We start from the raw sequence: 24301 nt of genomic DNA on the forward strand, positions 1-24301 counted from the left end.
TTATTCAAGTATTTTAAATTAATTTAAAAAAAAATAAAATCTATAGCCAAATTTCAGAAAAACTACCAGCAGAACAATTCAGATTTTCTCTTTCAGTTTGTATATATTGCTCCAAAATACAAATACATACAATAAGCTGTAAGATGTCAAGACACATGAGAGTAAAGGGACCAGTTTCTGGAGGAGGATTCTCCTCACCATATAAATTAATTCCAGTAAATGCCATGCAATAGTAATCTGGAGAATAAAGCCACACACAGGCTCAAAGGGTCAATCAGTTCCCCATGGGGGCAGTTTTCTTTGAATTACTCTAGGCTCCTAAATTATGTACAGGCTGGCTTAGGCCCTAATGTATGCAGATTTGGATTCCTTCCCAAACTCTGTGGCAATATATTTGAAGACAGTCTTTAAAGAGTAAATAACCTTTGAGCCATTTTCATGGTATCATCCTGAAAGAAAGTCAAGGTATTTTTTCCACTACCATTGACCAGGTAAACAGAGTCTTGGTTAGAGTTCTCAGCAGCTTTTTGGTGTTCTGGCCTCATCCAGAGGGCTTGACAAAATGTCTCCAAGGTAGCAAGATGCTCCAGTGACCCTACAAAGGACTCTTGAATCCTGAATGCGTCAAATCCAGACAAGACGACAAGACGCAAGTGTAGAAAGGCAGTTTCTGTGTGAGGAAGGTGACCAGGCCAATGACCCTCCTAGTGATCAGGTGTACAAATCCCACCCTGGGCCCAAAGGGGTTAAAGGACACTACTGGGCCCAGGTGGATCTCCACCTCCAGAGCATGCTCCAGTTGGACAGGAAGCTTAAAAGAGAGCCAGTGCCAATCAGCCCAGAAGGGGAAGGCTGGGGAGGAAGACAGACCTGCCCTGAGGGCTCCTGAATGCTGAAGAAGGCTCACAGTGAGGAATAAGACTGCCTGTTGAGCCTGGATGGGGCTGAAGGGTTAGTCATATTTCTTTTGCTATTTATAGGACTTAGAGGCTGTAGGGAAGAAGGATGGTAGGTTGTGACCCAGAAAGGCAGCTCCAGGAGCACTCCTGAGTGCCCAACATTGTTGTTTCTTGTGGACCCTGGGTTGGAGCCTGGTGGAGTGGGAGGGCCCAAGCTCCCCTACCAACTGCCCTTGTTGGAGGAGGGGCATAAATCTCATTTCCACCCCATCTCCCCCTCTAGTAAGGGGAGAGAGGGACACTGAAAGCCTGAGGTGAGGATAAGTCACATTAAGGGATAGGAACTGGCTTGAAGGCCCTTCCTGCCCAGAGGTGAGAGACTGGAAAAAGAGGTGTGCTAACCAGTGGGCAACCTGGCTCTCTGAGGACTCTACAACCCCCACAGTGTGCTTAGGTAATTGGCACATGCAAAACTCGAAAGCTGAAAACCTACCTTGTCTCAGGGAGCTGCTACCAACACAGTGATGCTGTCAGCTAAGCAGTTCAAAGCCCTCAGGAACATGGGTGTTCTGAGGAACCAGAGAACCAGAAACAGAGCAAGCTGATAAGAAGCTACAGAAACACAGTGCACACCGAAGGCAATCTGGCAAAGCACTGGAAGCAGCTTTAATGGCTCCATTTCCAATGGGGAGCCTCCTCTGTTGAGTCAGTCATTATCTAACCAGAGTAAATGGCACTGGACAGGACACAGGATCCTCTCTGAAATCAAGGTGAGTTGTAGGTGCCCAGAACCTCTTACAATCATGCCACTAATTCAAATATAGATTTGGGAGCCTAAATGTAGGCACTCAGCTTTGACCCTTTGATGTTAGCACTCAGATGTGTGGCGAACAGGTCCGTGTGGTGGAACCATAGATGGGATTTATCGTTAGACCAGACACAGATGCATGAAGAAGGTAGTCAAGCAGTGCTTTGTCGGGAAATTCAAAGGGGCTCACAAGTGCCTGAAGAAAAGGAGTACTTGTGGCACCTTAGAGACTAACAAATTTATCTGAGCATAAGCATAAGCCTGAGTGCACCATGCCGCAACCCTTTCGTAGGTCCTCCGGCTAAATGCATTCTACGGTTTTCAGCACCTATTCAGGAACCCCAGGCCTCTGCCCTGTCAGGAAACAGGCTGACAGGGAGACATCTCCTGGGTTGGGATAGAGCAAAGTGTCTTGGGTCGGAATGATCATCTGTGAACAACCTTTGAGCCTGATGGAATCGCCCAACTTCATTGGTAGCAGAGTGGAGCCAGAATTGATCTGTTAGAGCCACTGAACCCTTACCACACCTTTCCTCTAAGAGATATTGGTGGGGAAAGGCATGTGGAGCTTCCATCCTCTGACAGGCTGATACTTACCTATGCAAGAAGCTGACAAGATCCACCTTCCGTGTCACCCCCCCAAGCAATAGACTCACCACGTTGTGTTCCAGAGACCACTCATGGTAGGGTCTATTAGCAGCTGACTCTGTCTGTGGCTGTTCTCAGCCCTTGGTCCAAATGGTGACCCGGAATACCTTATGGGTAGGGCCCTATTAAATTCACGGCCGATTTTGGTCAATTTCACGGTCATAGGATTTTAAGTATTGTAAATGTCATGATTTCAGAAATTGAAATCTGAAATTTCACCGTGTTGTAACTGTAGGGCTCCTGACCCAACTCTGAAGGCAGGAGTGCAGAAGTAAGGATGACACGGTATGGTATTGCCACCTTTACTTCTGCACTGCTGCTGGCGGGGTGCTGCCTTCAAAGCTGGGTACCTGGCCAGCAGCCGCTGCTCTCCAGCCACCCACCTCTGAAGGCAGCACAGAAGTAAGGGTCGCAATACTGCAAACCCCAACAATAACCTTGCAATCCGCCCTCCTCCCAACCCCCCATGGCTCTCTTTTGCGTTGGGACCCACGGTTTGAGAAACACTGGTCTTCCCTGTGAAATCTGGTCTTGTGTACTTTTACCCTATACTATACAGATTTCACGAGGGAGACCAGATTTCACAGACAAAACCCATTCTCACGTATGCAGAGCTTCCCAGCATGAGAAATGCAACCTGGTGTCCCCTGCTTATTCTTGTTATAGAGCATGGTGGTTTTCCACTGGAACCTGGACCCCGTTTTGGGATACCAAGCCTCTCCAAGTCCTTGGTGCGTGTGGGCAGGCCTGCTGTTATATCCTGAATGCATCGCTGCCATTCCTGGTGTGAAGTCCCTTGATGTGGTCTCCGCAGCCCAGCGTGGATGTATCCATGCTCATTACAATTTGTGCTAGTGGAAGTGGGAAGTCAAGTCCATGTTGAGGATTGTTCTTGCCTGCCACCTGGGCAAAGAGGCCCCAAGGCCATCTGGATGTGATAGGAGAGTCTCTGTGTGGCTTGTTTAAAATGGGATCTCAGGGTCCAATGAGGTGGTTTCTTGTGCAGACTTGCCATGGGTACCATGACTCCTACTGAGGCCACAAGATCTAAAATTTGTGTCTACCCATAACAACTTCTGGCCTTGACAAATCTCCACCAGGCTCATGATACCTTGGAGCAGACCCTGGAGTAGGAAACCTCTGAGCTCAGCCATGACTGCTGGGTCTTTTGCTTATTTCAGAGGGCTGCTGGGCAAGCAAGCTGGGACTAGGTAGCTTATTGTGACCCCTGCTGATTTCAGCACCCTACTGGTGACACAGGTTGATTCACGGATGGCAGTTCCAGAAAGGAGAACACATGCACTCCCTGCTGGGCAGGTAGACAACTACAGCCAAGTTTTCCATGAACACAGAATTAGTAGTGCTGGTCCCCTCTTACAGATCTCAGATATAATCTGTAATTGAGGTGTGTCCATATATACAAATAGGCTGAGATTTTCAAAGACGTCTAAGGAAATTAGGTGCCCAAATCCCTTAGGTGCCTTTGTAAATCCCAGCCTAAGCATTGGCAAAGTCCAGAATGCATGGCTAGTAGCCTTCTTGTAGAAGGAGTTTGATAATTTCCTGCGTGAGCTTTCCTTTGGACCACTACTTCTAATTGGCTAGACAGTGATAAAGGTCCTTGAGATCCAGGATATGCCTGAGCCCTCCTGGTCTTTTTTAGGGATCAGGAATTTGGAATTCCTTCTTTTTCCCAATGGAATGGACTTGATGGCTTTTTTTGGTCTTGCCTGCAGTATCTTTTTCTGATAAAAAGGTGCCCAAGAACAGTAGGACTTTGTCTTTTAGAGCCAAGAATTTTTTTTTAAATTCATGGTTTGAGAAATTACATGGCCTGATCCTGCTCACATCAAAGCACATGGTTTGAGAAATTATATTTTGCTAGGATAAGTGATTTTCACACTGATCACTTGGTTTAAGTGCTTTACTTCAAATTATGTAGCATGTTGTTGATATACAGATTAATTATATGAATGAGGATAATAAAAGCTTCTGCTATTCTCTGGCATACTCTACCTATGTAGTGGCAGGAGTGAGGAAAAAAGAAAGTGAGATATTTTGCCACTTTCTACAGCTAATTTTTTACCTGTTTGCCCAAATGGGTGGAACGGAACAATGTACTGGAGCCCGGTAGCAAAGGCAGCTTGGCCCCAAATGGAATATCCAGGAGCCGATTAGGTGCTAAAGCTGGTAATCGTTTTCTGTGGCTAACCTAGAAAAAGAATACATTAATGGGATTTCAGTCTGACATTTGAATAGTCCACTTGCATTGCAATTCTCATAAACTACCCTGATGGTTTAATAAGCCAAACATTAATTTCTAGAAGAAAACAAAGGACACAGTGTTCTGAGAGTGAGATATTTAAAGCTAGTCTCTGGTTCTGAGACTAGAATTTACAGGTGCTGTTGAGGTAATTCGATATCTCTGTACCTGACTGTACTCACAGACCAGGTACTGAAATGTCTAAGGGCCTGATATGAAACTCCCTGATGTCTGTGGAAAGAAGGAACTTGCAGCTGGGGGTGAAAGCCAGATATTTCGCTCCATAACTTCCTGGCCTCCCACTGGGACCAAACCCTCCACCTCTTCCTTGCCTCCACCTGCTTAAACTAGACTTACCACTGTGTCTGTTCCCCCCAGGCTGGGGCCCCTACACCTTAATTACAACCTCCCCTGGCTTCACCGAAGCCTGCTCCCACCTCCCCCTTCCTCACCCCCCTGCTCGCACTTCCCTCAGCCTCACCCCCCTGCTTCCGCCTCCCTCGGCCTCACCCCTCACAGTTCCCACCTCCCCCTTCCTCACCCCACCATGCTCCCGCCTCTCCTGGCCTCATCTCCCCTGGTCCCAACTTCCCCTGGCCTCACCCCCACCCTGCTCTCACCTCTCCCACCCTCAGCCCCCCGCCTCTCCTTCCTTCACCCCCACCCGCTCCCACCTTCACCCTCCCTGCTCCCACCTCCCCCTTCCTCACCCCACCCTGCTCCAGCTGACACCAAGGAAAACCTCGTCCCTCCGCTCCAACTCCCCGAAGCCTCACACTTCCCCCTTGCTCACCTCGTCTACCTCCTCTGTCCCCAACAGCTCATCTGCAGTCCGGGAGCGGGCATAGAGGTAGTGCTCCATGGCCGTCTTCAACACCCCCCGTCTGGGACCCGTCATTGTTCTCCTCCAATAACTCCAGCTCCCTGGGCAAGCTCTGGCCCTAACTGCCGCCACTGGTCTGCGATTCTAGAACTGCTGAGCTTGTTGCCCTGGGAGTGTTCTCTCACAATGGCCTTCCCGCCAGCCAGCTTATGTGGCTGTCGTCATTTTAGGGGGCAGCTGTTGGAGAACCTAACCAGTCCTTCCTAATTCATACACACCCCTTTCCTGGCACAGAGGATTGGCCAGGGCTCCCTCCAGAGACCCTCACCACTGCTCTTTGAGACCTGGATCCTGCTCATGTTGATTTCTATAGCAAAACTTCCATTGACTTTGATGTGAGCAGGATCAGGCCTTACCTGACTGCAGGGCTTGTTCTTGAGTTCCCCTTTGCAACACACAGGCCCTGCAGGCCTGGGAGCAAGCGCGTCTGTGACCTGCAGCCTGGGATTATGGTTTTCTTAGCAGTTCCTCTGGGCACTGGGAGGTAAGGGTGCCCCCACCCTCTGGCTTTCTACCTTACAGCTCAGCTTTGAAGTTAGGGTTTTAATGGTACAAACATTTAAGCACTGCTGAGTTTAACTGGCTCGGCTATAAACTGATGTCTTTCTATTATCTCCAAACATTAAGGAGCTCAATAAGGTGAAGGATGAACCTTTTACTTCCCCGGCTCCTGTGGCATTACAGTGTTTTCCTTGGCTCTCACTGCCTTACAGATTCCTAATTTCCCAGGGTCCTCTGAGTCCCCAGAGCTGGAAACTCCACAGTTTAGTATGAGCTGAGCCAGGGAGGCAGGGGCCCAGGCGGGGAGAGTCTCAAAGCTGGGGAGTTGGTGGCACACTCAATTTTGTTCACACAGGGGCAAGGGGCAAATTTCCAAACTTATCTTGAGAAAATGCCTGCTCTGCATGCCTTGGTCATCACCACACGTGTACACTGGAGCCTTGGGATTTTCAGAGGGATGTTGGCATACACAGAGTGGTACCCAGACAGTGCTGTAACCATGGGAATCACTTAGGTATAGCCCTCCCCTACACAGTATGGGACTGCAGAAACTCTACATAACATAAGAATATAAGAATGGCCACACTGGATCAGACCAAAGGTCCATCTAGCCCAGTATCATGTCATCCAACAGTGGCCAATACCAGGTGCCCCAGTGGGAATGAACAGAACAGGTAATCACCAAGTGATCCATTCCTTGTCACCCATTCCCAGCTTCTGGCAAACAGAGCCTAGGGACACCATCCCTGCCCAATAGCCATTGATGGACCTATCCTCCATGAATGTATCTAGTTTGTTTTTGAACCCTGTTATAGTCTTTGCCTTCACAACATCCTCTGTCAAAGAGTTGTATAGGTTGACTGAGTTGTGTGAAGAAATACTTCCTTTTGTTTGTTTTAAACCTGCTGCCTATTAATTTCATTTCGTGACCCCTAGTTCTTGTGTTATGAAGAGTAAATAACACTTCCTTATTTACTTTCCTCACACCGGTCATGATTTTATAGACCTCTATCATATCCTTAGTCACCTTTTTTCTAAGCTGAAAAGTCCCAGTCTTATTAATCTCTCCTCATATGGAAGCTGTTCTACACCCCTAATAATTTTTGTTGCCCTTTTCTGAACCTTTTCCAATTCCAATACATCGTTTTTGAGATGGGGTGACCACATCTGCACTCAGTATTCAAGATGTGGGCGTACTATGGATTTATATAGAGGCAACATGATATTTTCTGTCTTATTATCTATCCCTTTCTTAATGATTCCCAACATTCTGTTTGCTTTTTTGACTGCCGCTGCACATTGAGTGGATGTTTTCAGAGAACCATCCGCAATGACTCCAAGATCTTTCTTGAGTGGTAACAGCTATTAGACCCCATCATTTTAGATGTATAGTTGGGATTATGTTTTCCAATGTGCATTACTTTGCATTTATCAACATTGAATTTCATCTGCCATTTTGTGGCCCAGTCACTCAGTTTTCTGAGAACCCTTTGTAGCTCTTCACAGTCTGCTTTGGATTTAACTATCTTGAGTAGTTTTGTATCATTTGCAAATTTTGCCACCTCACTGTTTACCCCGTTTTCCAGATCATTTATAAATATGTTGACTAGGACTGGTCCCAGTACAGATCCCTGGAGGACACCGCTATTTACCTCTCTCCGTTTTGAAAACTGACCATTTATTCCTACCTTTTGTTTCCTATCTTTTAACCAGTTACTGATCCATGAGAGGACCTTCCCTCTTATCCCATGACTGCTTACTTTGCTTAAGAGCCTTTGGTGAGGGACTTTGTCAAAGGCTTTCTGAAAATCTAAGTAAACTATATCCGCTGGATCCCTCTTGTCCACATGCTTGTTGACCCCCTCAAAGAATTCTAGTAGATTGGTGAGGCATGATTTCCCTTTTAAAAAAACCATGTTGACTCTTCCCCAACAAATTATGTTCATCATCACATCATGACAATTTTGTTCTTTACTATAGTTTCAACCAGTTTGCCCAGTACTGAAGTGAGGCTTACTGGCCTGTAATTGTTGGGATCACCTCTGGAGCCCTTTTTTAAAAATTGGTGTCACATGAGCTATCCTCCAGTCATTTGGTACAGAAGCTGATTTAAATGATAGGTTACAGACTACAGTCGGTAGTCCTGCAATTTCACATTTGAGTTCCTTCAGAACTCTTGGGTGAATACCATCAGGTCCTGGAGACTTATTACTGTTTAATTTATCAATTTGTTCCAAAACCTCTGCTGACACCTCAATCTGGAACAGTTCCTCAGATTTATCACCTAAAAATAATGGCTCATGTTTAGGAATCTCCCATCCTCGTCCTTGAAGACCGATGCAAAGAATTCATTTAGTTTCTCCGCAATGGCCTTATTGTGTTTGAGTGCTCCTTTAGTGTCTCGATTGTCCAGTGGCCCCACTGGTTGTTTAGCAGGCTTCCTGCTTCGGATGTACTTAATTTTTTTTGCTATTACTTTTTGAGTCTTTGGCTAGCTGTTCTTCAAATTCTTTTTTGGTCTTCCTAATTATATTTTTACACTTCACTTGCCAGAGTTTTTCTCCTTTCTATTTTCCTCACTAGGATTTAACTTCCACTTTTTAAAGGATGCCTTTTTGCCTCTCACTGCTTCTTTTACTTTGTTGTTTAGCCACAGTAGCACTTTTTTGGTTCTCTTACTATGTTTTTTAATTTGGGGTAGACACTTAAGTCGCTATTATGGTGTCTTTAAAAAGTTTCCATGCAGCTTGCAGGGATTTCACTTCTGGTGTTGTACTTTTTAATTTCTGTTTCACTAACCTCCTCATTTTTGTGTAGTTCCCCTTTCTGAAATTAAATGCTACTGTGATGGGCTGCTGTGGTGTTTTCCATGCCACTGGGATGTTAAATGTAATTATATTATGGTCACTATTACCAAGCGGTCCAGCTATAGTCACCTCTTGGACCAGATCCTGTGCTCCACTGAGGACTAAATCAAGAATTGCCTCTCCTCTTGTGGTTCCAGGACTAGCCTCTCCAAGAAGCAGTCATTTAAGGTGTCAAGAAACTTTATCTCTGCATCCCGTTCTGAAGTGACATGTACCCAGTCAATATGGGAATAGTTGAAATCCGCATTAATATTGAGTTTTATTTTTATAGCCTCTCTAATCTTCCTGAGCCTTTCACAGTCACTATCACATGTTGGGTGGACAGGACAAACAGCATATGCTCTAGCACAGGCATTGTCCCCAGGTACCTCAAAGAGAGGGAGGAAAGAAGTAGAGGCCCATAAGTCCTTCACTTTCTCACTGGCTCATTCCCCTCTCCCCTTGTTAGGACTATGTAGAGGAGATGTGCCACATTTCAACTCCCCTAATAATTCTTGTGGCGCATCAGCTTCTGCTCATGTGTCACTACTCCCAAGAGATCACCCCTTACTCCTCTGTCATCAGCTAAACTGGCGATGAGTTGTCTTTGTGGGACTAGGGCCAACAGGTGGTTGCTCTCTGCTGCTGGTTCCATTTGGGCTCCCTGGGCTGCCTCGTCCCCTCCCCATCTGGCTCACTTTGCAAGTCCGTGTTGTCTGTTTGAGCCCAATGGCACCCCACTAGGGATAACAGTGTGGGGGAGCCTTCAGCATACTGGGAATATCTGTGTAGAGATGGTTCATCGGGGTTCGTCCCTCTCCAGGGCGGCGGGGAACCACACCACTTTCCTTAGACCTTGTGTAAGCAGTGTCAGGATGAGCTCCACCCTGACATCTGGTGGTGAGGTGTGGCAAGTTGTGGAAAAGAACTTCAGGGGCCGATCTCATTTGCATAGGCACACCCACCACGCCTAGAATGAGACCATAGCTGCCCAAATGGTCACTTTGGCTGCTGTGGGATCCCCAGTGTCTGTTATTGGGGCAGGAAGAATAAATTGTTATTACCCTGATTATGGGAACTGTGCTTGGAACTGTACGTGGCCTTTTGTTATGATGGAGGGATTCACCATCAACTAAGTAGCACTCGCTAGGCAAGGGTCATGGGTTCCAAAACTGTGTGAATGAAGAGAGGCTGGGGACAAGTATTAATACTTGGTGGCATGGGCCCCTTGGTGAGGGCCTTACATGCTAATTGCACTTCCTCCTCTCTCCACTGTGGAATATCAGAGCTAATTTTGATTTCATTAGAAGTCTAGTTATAGGCTGCTGAGCTCACTTTGGGCTGACAGTGCACCAGCACTGGGGCTCCCCTACTACAAGCTGAGTTCACCTAAGAGCTGAAATCACTGAGTGTTGTGTTAAGTAGTGGGGGAGCCTGAAGATATATTGTGGAGCAGTTTGATGCGGAGCAGTGTGTGGATGGCAGGAGCTGCTTGTGGGCCGTGGAGCTGAGCAAAGGAGTTTGTGGGGCGGCTGGCGGAGCGGAGCGCAGCTGAGCGAAGGAGTTTGTGGGGCGGCTGGTGGAGCGGAGTGCCGCTATGGAGCGGTCAGCTTCAGATCATGTAAGGTGCCTCTTACCCCCGTCCCATTTCCACCCAGGTTGGGAGGTAAAGCTCCGCAGATAAACTTTCGAACTCTGGGGCTGCCCTGACCAGGGACAGAGACTTTTGGGGCATTGGACTTTTGGGTGATTTGGGGTTGCTGGACTCAAGAACCAAAGGGAAAAGGGCATGCCCCAATTTGCCTGGGGTGGGTTTTTTTTTGCTCATGGGTTGTGTTATGAATCCTGTTGGTGGTGTTTCCCCAACATAATGCCGCATTGTTTCTCTCTGTTATTAAAAGGCTTTTGCTACACTCAGACTATGTGCTTGCGAGAGGGGAAGTATTGCCTCTTGGAGGCGCCCAGCGGGGGTGGTATATATTTGTCCCAGGTCACTGGGTGGGGGCTCGAGCCGGTTTGCATTGTGTTATTGGAATGGAACCCCTAGATATTGAACCCGGCCCTTGTTGCTGCCAACTCTGACGGGCAGAAGGGTTACATTTTTGGGGGCTCGTCCGGGATCGCCTGGGTCAGTACCCCTCGCAAGCACCTGTTGAGTGATCCACTACATTGGGAAACAATTTATATATTTTTTTTGTTTGTGCTTATATTTTGAGGAAATTACTGTTTGTATAATGGCTAATATGTCAGGTTTGTTGGGCCCTGGCTCAGCAGCTTCTAGCTCAGAGGCTGCAGCCTCGGCTGATGATTGGACAAAAGCTCTGGGGCAAATATTGGAAAAGGTTGTGCTGCCCCATGCGGAGTCAGACTCTTGTCGTAAGTTAAGATTATTTGCTGGGGAGGAGGAGTTTGAACCCTGGTTAGAGCATACCACTGAAATGCTGCAAGAGTGGGCCGTACCAGATGCAGAAAAGCGAAGATGCCTTATAGAGAGCCTTGGCGGCCCAGCATTAGATGTGATTCGCACCCTGAAGCTCATTGACCCTGGGGTCAGTGTGAAGGACTGCCTAGAGGCCCTTGAACACAACTTTGGGAGCGTAGAGGGCCCTGAAGACAGCTACTGTAAGTTCCTTAATTTCCGACAACAAAAGGGCGAGAAGGCTTCAGCCTACATACGGAGACTGGAGAGACTGCTTCAGAGAGCTGTCATGAGGGGAGCAGTGACTGCTGAGCAGATGGATCAGACCAGACTGGCTCAAATTGTAAGAGGAACTCAGTATCAGAACCCGATTCTACTTCATCTCCAGCTAAGAGAACGACGGGAACATCCCCCAAGTTACTCCCAGCTGATAAAAGAGGTCCGAGAGGAGGAAGAAAGGCAGGCTGCCAGTGAGTTTTGGGAAGCCCAAACATCGGAGCCAGGCAGCACAACACCACTGCAAACGGCCAGTGTACTGATGGCGAGCACCAGAGAGGAACTTGTCCAACAAATGCAGGTCCTGACGGAACGGATAGCTGAGCTGCAAAGTACCGTTGACCGAGTTAAGACTTCCAGGAATAAGAAGCCTCAAACTGTGGCGATTGAGAAGCCCGCACTTAGAGCCACCATCCCCCCCAGGCGAAGGGGGAAAGGTCAATTCTTCTGCTACCGATGTGGTCAGGATGGACACAGTGCTGCCAAGTGCCGTAATGAAGAAAACCCCTCCTTAGTGTATGGAAAGCTGAGGATCAGTTGGGAGAGATCCGGTAGATGCCAGAGGGTCTGGGGACGGGGACCCCCCAGGTCTGCAGGATTTGAAGATTCCCCCAGAAAAGACTGTCCAGCTGGGATCCCTGCAGGACTGATAGGGCCTCGAGCAGAGGTCATGGTGAGGATCGAAGGGGTGGAGTGTAAAGCAGTGCTTGACACTGGATCTCAAGTGACTATTATATTTCAGTCATTCTACCAACAGATGCTTAGGCACCTGCCTATACAGCCACTGACTGGCCTTGGCCTGTGTGGCCTCAGTATGGATGAATACCCCTATCAAGGGTATGTCATAGTGCACCTGGAATTCCCAGAGGAGGTTGCTGGGGTAAGAGACGAGGTAGACACAGCTGCCTTAATATGCCCTGACCCTAAAGGGACTTCTGATGTGTCTGTGCTGATAGGGACCAACTCCAGTCTCTTCAAGGTACTCGCGGATTACTGCAGAAGGCGGGCTGGGGACCAATACCTGAATACCCTGATGATCCATACGCTTTGTGCTGAAGCCTATAGGAAAATTGAGAGCGCTAAAAGGGACACATCTGAGCTACCGCTTGGGGCACTGAAGTACGCGGGCACAACCCCCTTAGTAGTGCCTGCAAGGACGGAGCAAGAAGTGCTTGTCATGAGTACCTGTCTGAAAGGCAGTAAAGGGACGTTAGCAATGATAGAGCAGCTGATGGGAGGAGAGCTCCCTGAAGGAGTGCTGGTCCCCAGTGGAGTCATAACCCTACCTGCTGAAGCCCAGGAAAGGGTGACTATACTGATTGCTAATGAAACGAGTCGTGATATTTTTGTGAAGCAAGGACAAAAGATAGCAGACCTCTTTGAGCCTGAGTCGATTGTAAAACCCCAGTGTGAAACTCAAGTTCCGACAATAGACCCAGCAAAGTTTGACTTTGGAGATTCACCAGTGTCCGAGGACTGGAAAGATCGCCTGAGGAAGAAACTTTGTGAAAGATCCAAGGTGTTCTCACTGCATGAGTGGGATGTGCAAAAGGAGTAGAGCACAATATCAGACTACATGACTCTCAACCTTTCAGGGAGAGATCTAGGAAGATTGCTCTCTCTGAGATGGAAGATGTGCGACATCATCTTCAGGAGCTGGCTGCGAATGGCATCATTAGAGTCCCGCAGCCCATACGCCTCACCCATTGTGGTAGTCCGCAAAAAGAATGGGAAAATCCGGATGTGTATTGACTACCGCACCCTAAACAGCCGTACTGTGGTCGACCAGTACACTATGCCTCGAGTGCAAGATGCCTTAGACTGTTTGCTGGGAAGCCAGTGGTTCTCTGTGTTGGATCTTCGAAGTGGATACTACCAGATCCCTCTGGGAGAAGAAGATAAGGAGAAGACAGCCTTCATCTGCCCATTAGGGTTTTATCAGTTCGAACGCATGCCCCAAGGGATTTCTGGAGCACCTGCCACCTTTCAACGTCTCATGGAGAAAGTTGTGGGAGACATGAATTTACTGCAAGTGTTAGTTTATTTGGATGACCTGATTGTGTTTGGAAGAACCTTAGAGGAGCATGAAGAAAGACTTCTTAAAGTGCTTGATAGGTTGGAGGATTATGGTCTGAAGCTTTCAATTGACAAATGCCAGTTCTGCAGAACCTCAGTGAAGTATGTGGGTCACATTGTGTCCCAAGAAGGTGTGAGTACTGATCCTGATAAAATAGAAGCACTCACTACATGGCCACGTCCAAGTAACTACAGAGAACTCAAGACCTTTCTTGGATTTAGTGGCTACTACCGCAGATTTGTGAAAAACTATGCTACGATTGTAAAGCCTCTGAATGATCTTACCAGGGGACATCAGTCCAGCAAGAACAAATCTAAGTCCAAGAATAAGGGGAGGTCCCCAAAGCCTCCTGTGCAGAGACACAATGGCCCCTTTGCACCATTTGGGCCACGGTGGGATGAGAGATGTGAAAGGGCTTTTCGAGAAATCATTACTTGCCTAACTCATGCTCCAGTCCTAGTTTTTGCTGACCCAAGCAAACCATTTATCCTGCATACTGATGCCAGTTTGGAGGGTCTGGGAGCAGTCCTGTACCAGGAAGTGGAAGGCAAATGTAAACCTGTAGCCTTTGCCAGCCGAGGATTGTCTGATAGTGAAACTCGCTATCCCACCCACAAGCTGGAATTTTTGGCCTTGAAATGGGCCATCACTGAGAAATTTCGAGACTACTTGTATGGTGCTCAGTTCCAGGTGTGGACAGACAACAATCCACTGACTTATGTGTTAACAAGTGCTAAGCTGGATGCTACAGGGCAGAGATGGGTGGCTGCCTTGGCTAGCTATGAGTTCAGCATTCAGTACCGATCAGGGAGAAGCAATGTAGATGCAGATGCGTTGTCCAGGCGTCCGCAGGCTCCAGAAGTTGCTGTGATACCCACAGATGGAGTGAGAGCTATTTGCAGTGTGAGTTGCCGAGAGCCAGAGGCCCGTGAGGGCTTTCAGGGATGTGCTGCAGAAGCTTTGGGCCTGCCCCCTGAATGCATGCCTTCTGCTTCAGTGAACTATATTGCATTAGACCAATCTCCTTTGCCCATGCTCAATGCGGCTGACTGGCAAGAAGCCCAGCGGCAAGATATTGACATTCGTGATACACTACTTGCCAAAAGGGAGGGGCGAAGCCCAGCTGCGGTTGTCCCACCTAACCCAGAGGGTAAACTACTATTGAGAGAATGGACCAAACTAAAACTGATTCAGGGAGTGCTACACCGAATGACCACTGACCCTTTACAAAAACAACGAGCACAACTAGTACTGCCAAAAAAGTACAGAGCCCTGGCCATGAGGGCCCTGCATGATGACTTTGGGCATTTAGGGATGGAGAGGACCCTGGAACTTATTCGTAGTAGGTTCTATTGGCCCCGAATGGCTGAAGATGTTCGCAGGAAATGTGAGACTTGCGCTCCATGTGTTCAAAGGAAAACTCTGCCCACGAGGGCTGCATGTCTCAAGAACATCACCAGCAACAAACCTTTGGAGTTGGTATGCATTGATTTCTTGTCTGTAGAGGTAGACAAGAGGAATGTTGGAAACATTCTAGTAGTGACTGACCATTTTACACGGTATGCACAAGCATATCCCACACGTGATCAGAGGGCCACCACCGTTGCTCGAGTATTGTGGGACAAATATTTCTCAGTCTATGGATTCCCGGCTCGGATACACTCTGATCAGGGGCAGGATTTTGAGAGTCACCTTCTGAAGGAGGTGCTGAAGATAGCAGGAATTAAAAAGTCTAGGACAACGCCTTATCACCCCCAAGGTGATCCTCAGCCAGAGAGGTTCAATCGAACCCTATTAGATATGTTGGGAACTTTGCGACCAGAGCAGAAGGCAACCTGGAGCCAGCATATCGCATTTCTGGTGCATGCCTACAATGCCACAAAGAACGATGCTATGGGAGTCACCCCATATCTCTTGATGTTTGGGCGAGAACCAAGATTACCCATAGACTTGTGCTTTGGTGTATCAGAGGATGGAGATAGCTATGAAACTCATCAGCAATATGTATCCCGACTAAGAGAAAAGCTGCGGGATGCTTATCACTTAGCTACCGCTGCGGCTCGGAAGAACGCAGACCGCAACAAACATCGATATGATGCTAGAGTGCGTTCGCAGGAGCTCCAGCCGGGGGACAGAGTCCTGCTGCGAAATTTGGGTATTGCTGGCAAACACAAGATAGCTGACAGATGGAAGGCAATACCTTACCTGGTGATGGAAAAGCTGGGAGATCTGCCGGTCTACAAGATCAAACCTGAAGACGGTCCAGGGCAAATAAAGACGGTGCATAGAAACCTTTTGCTCCCTGTGGGGGAATTGGTAAGCACCCCTTATGAGATGGGCCACGGCAGGGCCGCCGGGCAGAACAGAGGTGCTAGACCAAAGCCGCCATCCAACACAGACAGTGGGCCCCCTGCAGCTAACTTACCCCTATTCTGCACATCTGAGAGTGAGTCTGAGGAGGAAGACATAACCCTGGTGTATCCTGGGATGGAGACAAGATTTCAGTCTCAATCAGCTGAACCAAACGAGAGTTTTCCCTCTTCCACCCTAAACCCGATGGCGGAACTATTTAGGCCCCTTTCTGATACCCCGGTGCTGCTGATGAGACCCCCCTGTGATGACACACACAGGTTATTGGACAATGGGGACAGACAGGTAGAGGATGTCCTGGGCACCTTGGACCCTCCAGCATTAGAACTAGGAGTGCAGGGGCCTATGCCAGTAGCCGAGGGACCCTCCAGGGAAGCCTCTCCATCCGTCACTCAAGAGGATGTTCCCCCTACCTCGGCAACAGAGATTCTCAATAGACGAGACAGGGTGATAAGACCAGTGAAACGGTTAACTTATGATGCACCTGGGGTGACTAGTGAGGAGCCAATACATTTAGCACACAGGCTTGTGGAAGCTAAAGTGGGCTTCCTGAGGCCCTTTGGAGGAAACCAATGAGTTGGTATAAAGGGAGTGTGATTTGTCGGGACGACAAAGTCTCGGCTGGGGGGAGGATGTAAGCAGTGTCAGGATGAGCTCCACCCTGACATCTGGTGGTGAGGTGTGGCAAGTTGTGGAAAAGAACTTCAGGGGCCGATCTCATTTGCATAGGCACATCCACCACGCCTAGAATGAGACCATAGCTGCCCAAATGGTCACTTTGGCTGCTGTGGGATCCCCACTGTCTCTGTTATTGGGGCAGGAAGAATAAATTGTTATTACCCTGATTATGGGAACTGTGCTTGGAACTGTACGTGGCCTTTTGTTATGATGGAGGGATTCACCATCAACTAAGTAGCACTCGCTAGGCAAGGGTCATGGGTTCCAAAACTGTGTGAATGAAGAGAGGCTGGGGACAAGTATTAATACTTGGTGGCATGGGCCCCTTGGTGAGGGCCTTACATGCTAATTGCACTTCCTCCTCTCTCCACTGTGGAATATCAGAGCTAATTTTGATTTCATTAGAAGTCTAGTTATAGGCTGCTGAGCTCACTTTGGGCTGACAGTGCACCAGCACTGGGGCTCCCCTACTACAAGCTGAATTCACCTAAGAGCTGAAATCACTGAGTGTTGTGTTAAGTAGTGGGGGAGCCTGAAGATATATTGTGGAGCAGTTTGATGCGGAGCAGTGTGTGGATGGCAGGAGCTGCTTGTGGGCCGTGGAGCTGAGCAAAGGAGTTCGTGGGATGGCTTGCGGAGCGCAGCTGAGCGAAGGAGTTCGTGGGACGGCTGGCGGAGCGGAGCGCCGCTATGGAGCGGTCAGCTTCAGATCATGTAAGGTGCCTCTTACCCCCGTCCCATTTCCACCCAGGTTGGGAGGTAAAGCTCCGCAGATAAACTTTCGAACTCTGGGGCTGCCCTGACCAGGGACAGAGACTTTTGGGGCATTGGACTTTTGGGTGATTTGGGGTTGCTGGACTCAAGAACCAAAGGGAAAAGGGCATGCCCCAATTTGCCTGGGGTGGGTTTTTTTTTGCTCATGGGTTGTGTTATGAATCCTGTTGGTGGTGTTTCCCCAACATAATGCCGCATTGTTTCTCTCTGTTATTAAAAGGCTTTTGCTACACTCAGACTATGTGCTTGCAAGAGGGGAAGTATTGCCTCTTGGAGGCGCCCAGCGGGGGTGGTATATATTTGTCCCAGGTCACTGGGTGGGGACTCGAGCCGGTTTGCATTGTGTTATTGGAATGGAACCCCTAGATATTGAACCCGGCCCTTGTTGCTGCCAACTCTGACGGGCAGAAGGGTTACACTTGCATGGCCCCTTGGGGAATCAGTCGGCTGCAGGAGTCCTGGCTCAAGCCGTCTGGTAGGGGGCTGAGCACACACAGGTAACAATTAACAGATAACTAGCCCAGGCCCTGGGTCAGGGCGGGGTAGTAAAGAGTCAAGTCTCAGGCCCTCAGGCAGGGGCTGAGCAGCAGTTTATATAGTCAGCAGGCCCAGGCCCTGGGTCAGGGCGGGGCAGTAAAGAGTCCAAGGGCTTGGCTACACTTACACTTCATAGCGCTCTAACTTGCTGGCTCATGGGTGTGAAAAATCACCCCCCTGAGTGCAGCAAGTCAGAGGGCTTTAAAGTGCCAGTGTTAACAGGTTCCAAGTGCTGGGAGCTGCACTCCCGGCGCTCGGAGCTAATCACCTCGTGGAGGTGGATTACCAGGAGCGCCGAGAGAGCTCTCTCCCAGCGCTCGCATGCGACCACACTCTCACTTCAAAGCGCTGTTGCGGGAGCGCTCCTGCGACAGCGCTTTGAAGTTTCCAGAGTAGCCATGCCCCAAGGCTCAGGCCCTCAGACAGGGGCTGAGCAAACACAGGTAAACAGCACACCCAGGCTTCAGGCTCCGAGTGGCCTGGGAGAGGGGGAGACTGCCACCCACACATTGGGTGGCAGGGGGGGACGCAGGCCCTCCCACTCCACTGTGTCCCTGCCTGGGGCCCTAGCAGCGGCCAAAGGCTCGCTGCTGTGTCAGTGGGGCTCCTGGCTGCAACACACTGAGTGGGTTCCGGCTGCATTGCAGCCAGACTCGGGTCGGCTGACCCCGGGCTACTTCCCAACTCCCCCTCTGGAGGTACCTGAGTCAAGGTGGGTTCCTCAGGGGGGTTGATCACCATTGGAGCCTCGGGGTAGCTGGCAAGGGGTAGGCTCAGCAACTCTCCCACATGCTGGTCCGTGTCGAGTGTGAGCCAGTCTCCAGGTCCGCTGCTGGTTGCTGGAGTCTCCTTGGCGGGAGCTGGGCCAGAGGTGTCTGGCCGCTCCAGCAGCTGCCTCTTGAGTGAGCTCTGGGGTTGAGCTCTTATACTTCCTGTCTGGCCTCTGACCCTCTGGGGGGGCGGGCTTGGAGTGCTCTGGCTGCGCCCACTCTGGTGTCCGGCGGAGCTCGTCCCCCTCCAGGGCTCCGGGGAACCACATCGCCTCCCTACAATCTGGTTTTCCATTTTGGGATCTATAATACTCTACCCCTGCTGCAGACACCTTAATCTCATCTTGAGTAGGGCAAATGCCCTCCCAGTGCCCATGCTGGGCGTCCTTAGGGCGTCACTGTAGCTGCCTCTGCCCTGCTTGGAGGCAGCACAGTGGGGTGAGTAGCCTCGTGCGCAGGGAGTACGCCCTTGCCGCCTGTGGGCTGACGGTGAGGCTACTTTTCCTGGGCTCCTCCCCCTGGCCGTGTCTGTGGGTGGCTGTGCTCTGAGTGCACAGCGTGAGCTGCCGGGGCTCACCAAGAATGGAACCCGCTGTGGAAGTGCCTGTCCCTGCCCATGCTGGGGGTCCCAAGCTGTCCAGGATGAACGAGTTGTGGCAGGCCCTGGAGTGTCTGGCCCAGCTTGGACATTGCAGACACATCACACTGATGAAGCAGAATTGCTCCCCGTTCCTGAATGCTGTGCTTTGCCCCGGGAGCCCTCAGCGGGAGGTCTGTCCTGCCCACGGCACCCAGCCCTGAGGAAACGCAGGCTGTGGCTCTTCTCTCGGTGGGCCTCAGAACTGCTGGAGGAAGCTGGTGGTGAGATCCTGATTGTGTTCCCAATGGTCCTTTGAGAGGTACCTGGTGAGAACACTCAGGGCCACAGTGACCCTGATAGGCACTGCAAAAACACTCCATGTTGCCTTCCCCAGGTCACCTCTCAGCTCCTCACAGATACATGATGGCTTCTGGGGGAACAGCTTGCAGTGGGGGGTGACCTGGCCTCAGGTAGGACAGGAAGGTTCTCTAGGGCTTGTACACACTTTGTGACAGGGCATGGCTTCCTCCTAGGCCTCTGAGCCAGGGCCTGTCTGTTCTTTCTCTTCCTGCCCCTCAACTGCCTCTGCACCTAGAGCAGAAACATGGCTGGCTGTGATGCTGTAGATGGTACAAACCCAAGAAACACCCTCCCTTGGCTCCCCCTGTCTTTCCTTCCCTTGCTGAAATTACTCCCTGATCTCTCTACTACTGTACCCCGTCCCCCTGGCTTGGGACACTTTGTTCCCCGCCCCCTCAGTCTGCTAGGGCCCTCCCCCTGACTCAGGACCATTCAATTCAAGGCAGGTAGTTGTCTTGGAAGCTCATCAGAACAGCCAAACTGGAAGTTAATACCCAAGACCCAGTGTATGCTACTGCAAGCTGGACCTCAATTCTGCATCAAGATCCCTGTTCAGCCACTGGGCCCCAGGTCAGGTATTCTGGTAGATTTTTGTGCCCAGCTATTGACACAGGTGTCCCCTGATAGCCCCTTCCATCCGTCATCCTCACTGACCACCTGGGCATGCATAAGCAGTTGGACACAATGATGCTACTGGGGGTCATTCTGCTCTGATTTAACTGTTGCACTTTCTGAAGCTCTTATATTCCTAGACCACAGCTGTAATGCAGACCAAAGATTTTTTCTTCTCCACAGTCATATCTGCAAAGTCCAGGCCATTTGAATTGTTCTGTACAGAGGGCAGCCTGGGGAAACCAGATCTACTTGGCTACAGAGCTGAGTATCTTTCACTGTGAAGCATTTCCGATTGTGGATTAATCCTAGGAATGGGTTGTGTGAGTGCTGTGCAGGAACTGAGAAGGACAAACACAGTCACTTCCGGCTTGGTACCAACACTTCCAGAGTTGGTACCAATGGAGAGAATTGTCGAAAAATAGAAAATTTCTCGTTGGACTTAGGGCCTGACATTACTCACAAGAGGAGGCCTAATGACTTCAGTTGTGCTGCTCATGTGAGCAAGGGCTTTAGGATTTCTAAGGAGGAGAGAAAAATGTTTCAGGCAAAGATATTGAGTCTCTGCTTTTCAGGATTCAGTGCAGCAATTATAGAGTTAATCATGGCAGAATGTATTCTCATGGGTTAAACTGGAGTCTGAGTGAGTGGTGTGTTTGTTGGCTAGGCAGCGACTGCCCCAATGGTGGTATATTGTTGCAATTAATATTCCAGCTTTCATCGGTGTTTAATTACTCTGGAGGCAGAGCTATGCCAAGGAAAATTGTCTGGAAGCTGGTAACAGCAACTGGCTGCTTTGAACATCTGGGGATCTTCTTTCCTTGTTAAATAAAAGTTTAGCATCTGTTAAGGAAATCTCAGTGTGTATTCTGATTCTTCAACACACAGCATCAGGCTGAGATGTGCAGAGGAAGGGCCAGCTCATAGCATTGCTTAGGATCAGAATGCTAGTGGTATCTTTGTTCATGCCAAATTGTCCAGTGCTGACTCTTCAGACTCCCCCATCATTTAAATACTCCCTCTCCCAGAACTTCACCCCAAGGTGTTTACACTTAATGCCCCCAAGAGGCACTTGATGGTTGTGATGTATAGAACTTGCACAGTCTCTAACACATTAATGCTCTTTTATACTTAACAGATAAAGCACAAGAGAGTACAGGTGCTCTGTATGAGCACAACCAACATCCTGAATGCAGTGCTCTCACTAGCTCATCCTTACCTTGCAAGTTCTTGGGGGGGCCATCTGTGTCCAGGAAGGAAGGTAGGGCCCCCTGCCTCATGCAGGCTCCTTCCTACATGTTGGGTTGCTTCTCCCTCCTGGCATCTCCTTCCCCAGCTTGGCTTCTTTCCTGTCCACTGCTTTCTGTGCACCTTATTTAAGCCCCTGGTTGGTCACCTGGCTTTCTGTTTCGAGTTCATTAACTTTCCATTGCTCCAAACCTGCACCAACGCCCCTCCCAGCAGAAAGGTAGGATACAGTTACGCTCTTTAGCATAACTATTGTGGCCTTTAAAGTTAAGAGCCTTCCCATTGTCCTCTGTCTGGGAAAGGCATGCTTTCAGACTGGTGAGACTTGGTGAATACACATAGAGAGATATTCATGATACAGCAGTTTTCATGAGAGCAAAGTAAAAATAATCCTGAAATGCCAGGGTAGTAAAACTGCTCTGCCAGTGTGTTCCCCAGCTCCACAGTCAAACCTGTAGCAGATTTCACACTCAGATTGTAGGTTAAAGTGGAACACTTCCCTCATGCATGGGGCTTTGTTATCTCTAGGATTACTGCACACAGCCAATACAATATAGCCATGCAGTATAATCTTCTGATTGACAGAATGCATGGGTATGACCAGGCCCAAATTTATCCCTGGTGTCACTTCCCATAAGTCAGTGGAATAACACCATAGATGCATTTGGCTTCTGCAGGTGTCTCTGAATTTTTCACCAGTAGTCAAATCCTGGTCTCCTCCTTAGGGAGCTCTTTGAGAGTATGAGAGCAACACAGGCCCAGGCCCAGGCCCTGGAATTTGTTACCCATCTGAGAGGTTATTTGTTGTGTACTGTGGCGCTGGTGCAAATGTCCCTATTTTAAAATATTGATTCCTTCTTTCCAAGGGGCTGAGCCCATAAGTGGCATGTGTCCTCATCACCCAGTGAGATCAGTGGGAGCAGAAGGTGTGAAGAGCAGTACAGGTCTCCCACCGTTGGTGGAGGCTCAGATGGGCTGGGGGCATTCCAACCAGACTATCCATGTTGTGTGGGTGGGAATCCACAGTAAGTGACTGTGGCGTACCTGACCCCTTTGGAGTACACAGGTGTCACTTCAGAACACATGTGATTCGTGGCTGGAGGGCTGAGCCCCACAGGCAAAAGGGAATGCCACTCCAAACTAGAGACAAGCGATGGGTGGTGACCGCTGCGTGGGCTCTGGGCCAGTGAACTGTCCGGGGACTGAGAGAAAGAAATGGGTTGTGCAGGGAGTTTTTGGAGTGACTAGCGAGAGAGAGACCAAAAACTGAGAGGGACCCCTGTGGACAATGCAGCCTGGAACCAGTGGGACAGCAGGGACCACCCTTCAGGACCCCATCATTCATAGCTCACCCCAAACACCAGCTTCAATGTGCCAGAGGTAGGACTCACTGGAGCAGGGTTGAGTTAACACAGGACAGGGAATCTGTGTCTATGTCTGTGAGGGGGCTGTATGCTGTACCAGGGGCAAAGGAGATCTGTGTAACCCCTGCTAGAGTTCCTTCCCTGGCTTGACTCCTGGCATTGCTTGAGCTAGATATTGTTCAGTATAGTACTTGTTCCAGGGATTTACCTTGGTCTGTCCCCAGGCAGGAGGACTGGTGTTTCAGGAGAGAGAGGCATGTGGTTGGAGGCCTGGGACCCCTTCCCTAATCCCGGGATCATAGAATCATAGAATCATAGAATATCAGGGTTGGAAGGGACCCCTGAAGGTCATCTAGTCCAACCCCCTGCTCGAAGCAGGACCAATTCCCAGTTAAATCATCCCAGCCAGGGCTTTGTCAAGCCTGACCTTAAAAACTTCTAAGGAAGGAGATTCCACCACCTCCCTAGGCAACGCATTCCAGTGTTTCACCACCCTCTTAGTGAAAAAGTTTTTCCTAATATCCAATCTAAACCTCCCCCACTGCAACTTGAAGCCATTACTCCTCGTTCTGTCATCTGCTACCATTGAGAACAGTCTAGAGCCATCCTCTTTGGAACCCCCTTTCAGGTAGTTGAAAGCAGCTATCAAATCCCCCCTCATTCTTCTCTTCTGCAGGCTAAACAATCCCAGCTCCCTCAGCCTCTCCTCATAAGTCATGTGTTCTAGACCCCTAATCATTTTTGTTGCCCTTCGCTGGACTCTCTCCAATTTATCCACATCCTTCTTGTAGTGTGGGGCCCAAAACTGGACACAGTACTCCAGATGAGGCCTCACCAATGTCGAATAGATGCTCCACTCCTGGCAAAGGCATTTTGTTCTTTATAGAATCTGACCCGTAACCACTTGGCATAAGTTGTGTGAAGTATATTCTAACACCTGTTCCTTTCTCTCATTGGTGGAAGTACTAATGACACCATGATTTGTTTGTATGTAACTTTTTCCTAAAGCTTGCTGTTTGCTCAGCAGCCTTCAGTGACTTGTAGCTAACAACTGTCCTTTTAATTGTCATTGAGCTGGTCACCACCCCCAGGTACCTGTACCTCTGACCCCTTTGTGGCCTTCGTAACGGCACCGCAGTCAAATTTCAGGTTTCTAGCCATCACCTTCCTCACAATGGAATCTCACAATCCTCTCCCTCCAGACTGGGTCCTTAGACTGCCGACTCCTGTGATTCACTGTCATGATCTCAGCGGGGCCAGCTTCTGCTCAGCACCTGCCATCCTGTTCTGTCTGGGGCAATGACAGGGTTAACCAGTGATGACCAGCCAGGCTTCGTAAAGCAAAGTACTTTTTATTCAGAACAAAATAATTACAGAGAAAACATACA

This window comes from Eretmochelys imbricata, chromosome 9, assembly GCF_965152235.1.
Source record: "Eretmochelys imbricata isolate rEreImb1 chromosome 9, rEreImb1.hap1, whole genome shotgun sequence".
NCBI lineage: Eukaryota > Metazoa > Chordata > Testudines > Cheloniidae > Eretmochelys > Eretmochelys imbricata.